Here is a 10,890-nt window from a genome sequence, read left to right on the forward strand (position 1 = left end):
TTATATGCACTGACCAGCTGAATACCATTTGTTTTTTTTTAAGTATGGGAATATTTCTAGGTTTTTTTTTGGGGGTGGTGTTTTCTTTTGAAATGACTGATCCTGTGTAGTTAGCTGGAGTCGACTTGAGGTTAAAGCTAATTTAAACTGGATGCTATATTTAGCATTTATGGTGCTAAAAGGATTATAGGAAAATAGATACTACATAAGTGGCCATAATCTTCTCACTGTTTGTGATACTTGAGTGGCAGAGAATGGGATGCCAATCTGAGATTAAAAATCTAATTTTAGGGAGCTAACAAGAGTCACATTGAAGCAAAAAGGTAAAGATGGATTAAATTTTGTGGACTTAATTTTTTTAATTGGGCCTCAGACCTGCTTAAAAACCTTGCAAGCAGAGCTTTAACCAAAGCCTGTGATTCTAAATTATCTACTATTTCCATACACCAATTTAATAAAATCAAACTAGACACTTCAGTTATACCCTTGGCGGAGCAGACAGCATTTTCAGAGGTCAATTTTTTCCACTGGTTAAAGTTTGACAAGCTACTTCCGTGCCATTATTTTTGATTGCTGGAGCCAGTACTTAAGCAGCTCCTCTTCCATGTTACTTCCAACATGACAGTGACAAGAAAGTCCAGCCTGGGATATGAGGAACCAATGCAGATTGCAGCTCTGCAGCTCCAGCAGTACCCCTTGGTCACGGTACCTGAAAAGGCCTCCCAGTTAATTTATTTTCCATCACCTGTAGGAAAAGAAAAAAGTTAAAAAGAAGAAATGGGTGTGGGAATAGTAATGCCGTTTGCAGCCCTGGCCTTAGAGCTCTGCCAGGAGGGTGGGTTGCTCCTGAAAAGAGGCGCAAACATATTTTAAACCATGAAAACCCCATGACTGCATTATAGATGAACCAGCTTCTCTGAGTTGTCAGTGCAACTGAGAAAGGACTGGCTGCTAGCACATAAACACCGCAGGAGCCTGGTGACTTGGTGAGAGGTAATGCACAGCACTGCCTTACTGGTGTTTGTCTACAGTAACTGGGAGTTATTCCACCTTCTTTCAGTCACATTTAATGGCTGCCAGCAGGAGGAGGGATGGATCTTGCATTCTCAGTGTGACCAAAATGTAAGCAAGATCGGCATCTGGAGAATATCTGAACTGGGCTCCCTTTTATTCCAGCTTGTCTGTAGGCTTTAAAATAACAATTAAACCCTCTTAAAGGGATTTGTGTACCATATGGCACCTTCCCCACAGGATGACTCTCTCTTGTTGCTATCCTCTCATTTGTCCATATCTACAAATAGTTTTCAGCCAGAAAAACAACATGCGCTATTTAAAGACACCCAAGGAGAGATCACCATCTCTTTGGATTATTGTTTGTCTGTGTATCCTTTGTCTGAGGCATAGTGTTCTCTTGCGGTGGTAAGTCAATGGGATAGACTTCAGTGGCAAGCTCAGGCCTCTGAAATGTTCTAGCAAAAAGCAGTTAATAAATGCTCAGTGCAGGATCTAAACATAGACTATTGGGTAATAGGCTGCTGACATGCTTCCAGCCCTGAATTCCTTTGTTTTGTCTGCAATACTCTCATTTCTGCTGGTAATGAATTCTCAGAAGAACTGCAAAAGGATGCCAATAAACCAGTTTTATTTTTTGGTCAATACAATACAAGGCATACTAAGGTATTGCTTGTCCTACTGATGCTTGCGATGTTTGCTTTTCCTTTTGTTTCATCCTAATCCCATTTCAAAGCACTGAGGTTCAGCCAGCAGTAGTTACACAGCTGGTTGCTGGTAGATGGAGCCTTTAATTATGGGCAATGCCATGGGATTATTTCTAATTTCAGCTGCTGAGTCGGTTTTCACTGGAGTCAAGAACCTTGGGGTTTTCCACTGATGTTTCTGGTCTAAACCCTTTGCTGCCTCATGTGTTGCATTTATAAGTGTGGCTGCTACATATTAATTTCAAACGCCATCTTTAGGTGACAGTGGCGGCGGTGCTGGTGCCTGCTGTGGGGTAGATAGACGGGGAGAGCAGAGTGTGTCTGTGAGCCTGCGATGCCCTCCAGCGCGCAGTTCCCTTGCGCGCCTGTCGCAGCCTGCGGCGTAGCTGCACGGTGCCAAGCGCAGGCCGCGGTGGCTGCATGGCAATAGGGCCATGGCAGTGCCGCTTTTGGGGGAGTATTGTTACGCTGCCTTGTGTGTTCATCTGAGAGTGGGATGAGCAGTCCTCTGGAGAACCCTGCCTCTGAATGGGCAGAGGGACCATAAAAGACCTGGTGCCTCCTAACTTTTTAGATGAGTGAAGCTGGCTAGCGTGACTCCCTCCAGCAGGCACACTGGCATCAGATCTGACCACGTCCGTGACGTGCTCCACTTTCTAACCGCTCTGTGGGCGAGTTTGAAGAAAGTGGTGGAACATTTCAAATTAGTTTTGGGCTGCATGTAAAGGAAAGCTTTCGTAGCTTCGCAAGGCTTGAGCACACCCAACTGCTGTTCAAGAACAAAATTTTACACTCCGTGTGCTTTTTTGTTTGTTTTTAAGTCTTGTCCTAGATACCCTGTTGCAGTTTTCTTTTTCCTTGCTTATCTGTCAAAATAGAGTTGTTAATGGCCACCCTGCTGCTCTGTCCGTTGCTCATTTCTACTTCAGGAATGGATCATGATCTCTCCAATGGATCATCAAAATCCTAGCTGATTGTCAGGGCTGCCTGCCCGTATCAAAACGGGACATGAGAGTGGGAGGAAGCTGGAGTTCACAGACAAGCAATTTTGCTCAACTGGCAGGGTTTCATCTTGTCTTGTTTACCTTCATGTAGCATGGAAGTCACTTCATTCCCTCAGTTACTCCCAGGGGAGACCAGGTTAAAACCTCATTCGAAGTCAGTACTTTTTCTTCCCTCTTTTTATGCTTCTGCTCCAGTGACCTGTGAAAGGAGGAGAAAACGTACTTGGGGTAATACAAGAAAAAGAAACAAATTCAGGGACTATAAGATCATTTAGTCTGACCTCCCATGTGTGGCAGGTTAATTTGTTTAAAGTTCATGTGGGCTGTCTGTCACTACATGTAGCTGTTTCTGGGACTCCAACATAGATGCATGTGTGAGAACAAGCAAGGTGTAGAGAGAAAGAGATTTTTTTGCTTGTTGAGAAGGAGCAATGGTTTATCCACTTGATGCTTCCCTCTGGTTCCAGTCTCATGCTTTTCAGAGCCAGGAATGCTTTCCCTCTATCACCCCTTCTCCCTGACCATGAGGCCAGTGTGGCTGCACAACGCTAACTCTGCATCCTTGCCAGTCATACACCCTTGTAAAATCATTCAAGCCATCACAGGAACGCTGCAAGCATGTGGAGTACAGTGTAGGCAATCCTGTTTCACCAAGGGCTGAGAAAATAAAGCTATGCATAGGGGAACTAAGGGTTCACAGCGTACAGAGCTAGGAAGGAAAAACCCTAATCATCTAGTCTGAAACTAGACTAAAAGTGTATCTTCAGAGCTATCTGTCTTTGTCTAAAAGGCTGCAAGTGATGGTGGTTTCACTAGTTCCCCTGATAAGCTGTTCCTGTCTCTCATTACTGCTGGGAAATTTTCCCTTATTTCAAGGTTGAATTTATCTAGCTTCAACTTTTATTCATTGGATCTTTGTCAGCCAGATTGGAAAGCTCCTCACGTATATCTTCCCCAAGTGCAATTACCTACACAGTGTGATGAAGGTATGTCTATGCTTTCTCTTCAGTGAGCTGAATATGTTGAGCTCCTTACCCGACACATCAGAAGGCTTGGGTTTTTTTGTTAAAGCCAGAGAATTCATTTGTGACACTTACTTGAACTCTGTCCAATGTCTTCAAATCCTCTTTAAAATGCAGACACCAGGACAGGATTCAGTAACCTAGTAGGGGTCTTGGCAGTGCTTCCCAGAGATGCTGGAGTCCATCATTATTTCTGCTTCATACGCTTTTTTTTCTTTCCCCTATATTCAAGAATCTCATTAGTCCTTTTTGCTACAGCATTGCCCAGACAGCTTACATTGAGGAGATTATCTATAATGACCCCTAAATCCTTTTCTGAGCTCTGTTTTCCAAAGCAAAGTCTTCCATCGTGTAAATATAAGCGACTGCCATTCTTGGATCTTGAACCCTTGGTCTTACCAAAACATGTTTTGTCAGGTTACAAGCCCTGGTGGCTCAGGTCATCCTGTAATGATAACTCATCTATCTCTTGGTTTACTGGTCCGCAAATTTTTGTCACCTAAATATGTGACTATAGCATAGAGAAGCAAAACAATTTAGATCAAGAAAAAGTCTCTCTGGCTTAAAAATGCCTCCGTTCATTGGTGTCTGCCTACCAATTGTATTTTAAGATCTGTCAGTGGCTTAGTTTTTAGCCCATAGAATATGCTATGAGCTAAATCCACAGGAGGTGTAATTTGTCATATTTTACTCATCCTCACAAGTATCTTGGAGATATTCAAGTGTTCATTAGCCACACATGAGTCTTTGTGTTTTGGTCCTGGGAGCAAACATCGCGATTCAGATTTCTTCCCTTCTAGTCAAATGAAATCAACCCCAAATTGCTTGTTCTCATTTTCTACCCCTTCAGTTGGCAAAACATTGTATTTTTGATTCTGCAAAGGGTATAGTGTCAGTAGGGAAATGGAAGAGTTTCGCAGCAGCTTGGTGGCTCTCCTGGGCAAGGGAAGATGCGTGTTTGACTGCCGTCAGGTTAAGGACAAATGGATTTGAATCCCTCCACTCCCAGATGAGTGCTATTGCATAAAAGCATCTCCTTTGGCAATAATGGTGATGTCTTGCTCATTATATGAAAAGACAGGCTTGAAGTTGCCTAGTCCCAGGTTTTGAATCCTTGCTGAAAACAGGCTGCAGGGAAGTGGCTCAATGTGGTGCCGAAGGCCAAGCAGACAGGATACGAAACAAAAAAAGACTCTCTTCAGATTTATACTCTAAGGTGCTTTTCCCTACCTTATGTGTGGATCCCACCTTTTGGGCAGGGCTTATGTACCAAACTCAGGCTTGGGGACTGTCCTCCAGGACCGGATATATTGCATATCTGTGTCAAGTATCTCAATGTGTAGCCTCTTAGTAGATAAAGGGCTAACTCAGTAAATCAGCCCACTGTCTTGTCTCCATTAAGATTTTTCTTTGTTAGCTATTTCAAGAAAGTTGAAACCTTCCCAGTGAAGGAACGGCTGCAAAGTCCTCTGGGAAATACAGCATCGGATCCACACACCAGAGGTGCTGGTCAATGTGATGTCTAGGACATGCTGCCACTCAGTGCCTTGCTGGGCCAGAAGCATACCTGCAGAGTGCTGATCAGCTTTGAGGTGCGAACTGACTCTGGTTCAATAGTGAAAGAGCTGACAAATATTGCCATCAAAGTATCGGTTTTGTCATCCCTCTATTTGTTTAATGATGTTTTTCCTGCCCCGTCTGTAGTTTGTAGCATCCTTAAGGTTCTGCTTGTACAGCTGCTTTTCAGCACAACTTATCACCGAATGTGATACAATTTGCTTGCAAAACTGCCTGTATTTGAGTGATAGGTGAGCTTACGGAGAGAGCAATCAAGAATGCTGCCATAGCACCTCCTTGTGCAGTTCAGTGGCACCAATCTTGGGGCAGTGGGTGCAAATCATTGACCACCATGGGGGGGGAAAAAAGTCAGTTTTCTCACTGTTCACCAAGAAAACTCAAATTGTGACTTCTTCCAGCAGTTAGAGCCTCCAACTGTCGTCTGCCAAAATACAATTTTCACTGTCAGGATCTAAAGCACATTGAAAATTTAGCACTCTTGCTGTTAGGACTTGAAAGGTTGCTCTCTGCTTCTGATTATATAATTTTCATTGCTGGTTTTCCAATGTAAGCAAACTATTGCTTTCACCATTTCAGTCCTGTCTTAAAAAATAAGGGATATGTGTTTGTAGGCCACAAATATTTGTCTCCCTACAGTCACATTCTTGTACTACCAGTTAGTCAAGTTTTAAAAATATTTCTTACGATAGCACAGTATTAGGATAGTAGACCTTGCTCTATAACTACACAACTATTTTTCAGATTCCCAAGAACAAATTGTTATTAAAAGGAAGCACATTTTCTACCATTAGAGATGTACGGAATTAAGCATTTTCCTCTGAAGCATATTTCTAAACAGCGTTTAATTAGTTTACATTAATTTAAAACTTAGGTTAATTAAAATTAGATTCCTTTAAAGCAGGTAAATGAATCTGCATCTGAAATACTTCTCAATATGAAATCAACATTTAGGTGTAAATTCTTAGTTGTATTGGCAATTTCTGTGGGCCCGGGTCTCAAAGGAGGTAGCAGCTTGCTTCAGCTGCCTTTGCCTTGTCTCTCTGGCATTTTTCAGGGGACTTGGCCTAACCAGTGTGTGGGAGACTGAGCCCTGGGCTTGTCTCCTGCTTCTTTTGGAATGAGGAAAATCTGTATCTCGGCTCAGTCCATTTCCTGACAATGGTATGAGCTGACGTTGTGTTCTGAACAAACCCTGCTTTGAAAAATTTCAGACATGGCTCACACAGGAAAAAAGCCTGCCTGTGGAAATCCAAGGGTCTTAAAGTGTTAATAAAATACTTAAGTCTTGCATTTAAAATCTTAACTGTATTCATAATCATTCAAGCATGTATGTTATTGAGATCATCTTAGAATTTTTGTGCTTTCTGTTGCTGTTGTTATTGGATGCTTTTGTCCCTTAATCATGCACAAGAGATTACCTTACATTAGCAGTCTTCCAAACACCTAAAATAGATGTGTGAGCATGTCTGTTCACCATTAAAAAATTCTTATTATTTCACATAATCTTAATTTAAAGGTCCACCTACCCTTTATCTCTGCAGAAAGTGGAATGGCTGTCTTCATAACAAAGCACCTTCTGAGTATTTACTGTGTTAGCCTGTCCAGGGCAGCTCATACAGACCATTGACTCTAATCCTCTGATGAATAACTCAAGTGTGAGTACGTGTACAAGGCAGATGGTACCAAATATTTTTGCATTTTAACCTCAAAATGCAAACTCTCAATGTCATAGGCTGAGGTGGGAGTCTCCACTTAGCCATCCTCACAGGTGAAACATGAACGGAGATTTAAGTGAGACATGACAGGAAGGAAGAGTACTTGTCACGAACACGTGGTGACAAAACCAGCTCACTTCACTGTTTTACAGTAATGCAATTCAAAGTAATATGACGATAGATTGGGAACAGTGCAAATTCTTCCCCGACCCCATTCCTAAATGGGTTTGTAATGCCCTGATCAGATGTACAAGAGGTGCCAGGAGAAATACATCAGAAAGTGGATGGAGCACATGAAATTTAAGTGAGGCATGACAGGAAGAACAAGTACTTGTCACTAACACTTGCCGTCACCATATTATGTGGATCTTGCATTACGCTTTTAGTCTCTGTATCCCGACTTGTTGAACCAAACCAATCATTAGCACTTGAGTCCATATTTAGGAACTGGGAATTTTTTTTTCCCCTGTGGTGACAAAATGAACTTCCTTCACTGTTTTACAGTAATTCAATTCAAAGTAGTATGATGATAGACTGGGGAAAATTGTCCAAACCCTCCCCACCCAAGGGCTGCAATAGCTAACCTGAAGTAGCCTGAAGTGCCATGTCATTATTTTTAAAAGTGGGTAGGTTGTAGCCACTCTCATCTTTAGTGACAGGACTGGAATTAATCACCATGGAATTAAACACCTGGAATGTTCAGACTGGCTGTTCCAGCTTAAGCTGAGTTGCTGAATGCAGCCATTACATGTGTCTCCTTTTTTGTTCTTTGAGGGTTGGTGTTTGGTTTTTTTTGGATACTAGGTGGGATATTTTCTGTATGGGAGTGTTTTGCAGCCCCTGTGTAACCTCCTGGGCTGCACTTTGGTTAGGATAATATAAATCCTGTTTCTAGCCATCTGAAACTCTCCAGGGTGTGAAAACACGACGGAATTTTGTATGCTTCAGCATAACCTACTCGAGATACGGGACCTTGCTAAGACAGGCTTTATCAGGATGGCAGCAGATATTAATTGGCAAGATCTGGACAACGAGCAGTGCCAGAGGGCACCGGGCCAGCGCTGTTGTGGTGAAGGCTGACTGTGCTAAGGGTAAACTGTGTAATTAACTGGAAGCACGTGCTGGGCTTTGTGATGCACTGCTTTCAGATGTTTTCCTGAAAGAAACACAGTGCACTTATTAGTGGTCATCAGCCAGTTCTTCTTAATGTGGATAAATTAGCGGTGAGAACTAGTTACAGCTAAAAGAGGATTTTTTGCCTTGGTGACCAGTTTCTGGAAGCTTTTGTGCTTATTTCTGTCTCTTTTTTGTTTTCTTCAATTCTTTTTGCAGAGACAGTGAGATTATCCATGGTCTAATAAATGACCCACGAGCAACCTCATTTTTTCCACTCTCTGGTAGGGAGTCAGTAGCCGAGACATTATGAACCAGAACTGAGGAGATCTTTAAGACCACTCAGTTTGTTCAAATGCTTCATTTGCCTCTCTTCACTCTGTCAAGAGCCTTTGTATGTTCTTGTATGAAGGAGTCCCTAGGCTGGGACAGCTGTGGGCCTGACTGGTTGAGAAACATTCATTTAAGGTGTTTAGGGTGGAGATGAATGACAGGAGAAATGATTCGGGTTTCATGTACATCCTTAGGTTTGGAGGTGCAGAGTGAAACCAGGTGGGATTTCTGAGCAGATGGGAGCAACCGGAGCTCGAAGCTACTCAGTGCAACACGCTGCAGCACAGGGAACCACCTGAAGTGAGGTCTCACCCCGGAGAGCTGTAGGAGTCCCTCGTGGGAGGGACCGCCTGTTCCCATGTCACTGTAACGCACTGCACTGCCTCTGCTGTGGTCTCCATTTGTAGCACTACACTGGGCTATATGAACATGTCCCATATTCTTCAAAGCACACCTGTAAGTTTTGCACCATCCCTAGGTCTGAAATATTTCAGTGACTTTGTTACCTCACATTTCTTTGGTGCAGCCGTAGAGTTCAGCTTTGGTTGCTGCTCAGGACAGAGGCCCGATTTTTCTCGAGGCTTGAATGAGACTAAGTGAATTTATGCTCACTAAGTAATAATACTCAGCTTTAACCATCACTAGCTTTCAGTAAGCAAATATGAAAAAGAATACAGAAACCTAAACAGACGCACATTAAAATTTGTAGCTGTCCAACAGAATGAAGCAACAGCTCTGCTGTTTTGTACTCCCACAATAAAAGGTTTATAGTAAAAGAAAGTAAAAAATCAAACTGATAATGGACTAAGAGCCCAAACCTGAGACGAGTTCCTAACTGAGGTATGTTCCCTTTAAGCCAAAGGGGACTCAGATCCTAATGAGGTGTCTTAAGCTGCTATTTATTACATTATTGCAGTATTGTTTCGTAAGCCATAACATATTCCAGTAGGCAAACATGAAGAACACTCCTCAAACCGCGAACTTCAGAAAATACACAGCTTTCATCTTCACATCCCCTGAACCCCTGTTTCAATAAGGCTGTCTCTGCTCTCCTCACCAGCTACCTCTTCTGAGCCAGCACCCTCCTTCATTTCATCCTGCCATGTTCAAGCTTCTCCTTATATTTGATCATCCCTGTGGCCCTTTTCTAGCTTATCTATATCCTCTGTGAGTTAGAATGAACTGAACTATGCACCCTATTCCGTAAGTCTGAGCACTGTGGCTTTCAAGTGATGTGACCGTGTGTCCTCTTTTGTTTCCTATTCCTTTTTTAGTGTTTTTTTAGCATTCTGCTGGGATTTGTCAGTATGACCCTGCTGCCAAGTGAACTGATGATTTCAAGACCTACCCAGGTGCCTTTCCCAAGAAACAGGTAATTACAGATTCAGAGCCTGTCACTCTAGATACTTACTTAAAGGTAATTTTGTGCCCATACACATTATTTTGCACTTATCAGTGCAAACATTTTGTCACCTGCTTGCTTAATATTATGTGTACCTAAGATGTAAGCCTTAGCTGTCAACTTTAGATGTGATTATTCAAAATAATTTTGTCACGGCGTTATTCATGGCTCCGTCAGGTAGATTTTGACTATGTTGAGCCTTACAAATCCCAAAGCACATCTCTGAATGGGATTTTGCTTGTTAACTTGTGACAAAATGACATTTATTTCCTATCTCTAGCTTGAGGGGAACGTCCCCTCTACCACTGATTGTCTAGCTTCTAGGATTGCACCATCTACCCTTTTTTAACCCATGCTCAACCATTGTCCCTTTTAATACATTGGAAACCATCATAGGGACAAATCAGCTTTTTCTTTGCTTAGCTTCAAAAGCTCTTTTACTGTCAATGCTTGGAAATGAACCATACGTTCCCTGTAAGAATCAATTAGGTTTGGCTTTCTGTATGCACAATCTCTTGTATTCTGTGTGTCATGCACATACTTTTTTTTTTTTGCAAATGGGTCATTCTGAGACACATCTGGCAGTAACAGGCAACATCAACTGACAGTTTTTCATCCTGTAGGCAATGTGAGCAACATGAGCAAATACAAATGTTTAAAATGGACATTTCTAATTGTTTAAAATATATATGAATTCTGGTAATTATAAAATAAGTGGCTTTTTAATTGCTCAGACTCTTTAGCCAGAACTGATTATGGGGTTGTTCTCGCTCATGTAGAACATAGGGGAATTTAATGGCAGATGTGAAGTTAATTTTAATTCTTATGGCATTTTTAGAACAGACTCTAACCCATACCTCCCTTTAGTTTTCAGCTCAGTGTTCAATAAAAAGATGAATGTTTTTATGATGAACTGTGAGCTTGTTGACTGTCCTGGTAAGCACCAGCTGCAAAATCTGATGCAGTTTAGTGTGTGACAAAGCTGAATGTCACACACTAATTCAT

This window comes from Phalacrocorax carbo, chromosome 13 (genome assembly GCF_963921805.1).
Source record: "Phalacrocorax carbo chromosome 13, bPhaCar2.1, whole genome shotgun sequence".
Lineage (NCBI taxonomy): Eukaryota > Metazoa > Chordata > Aves > Suliformes > Phalacrocoracidae > Phalacrocorax > Phalacrocorax carbo.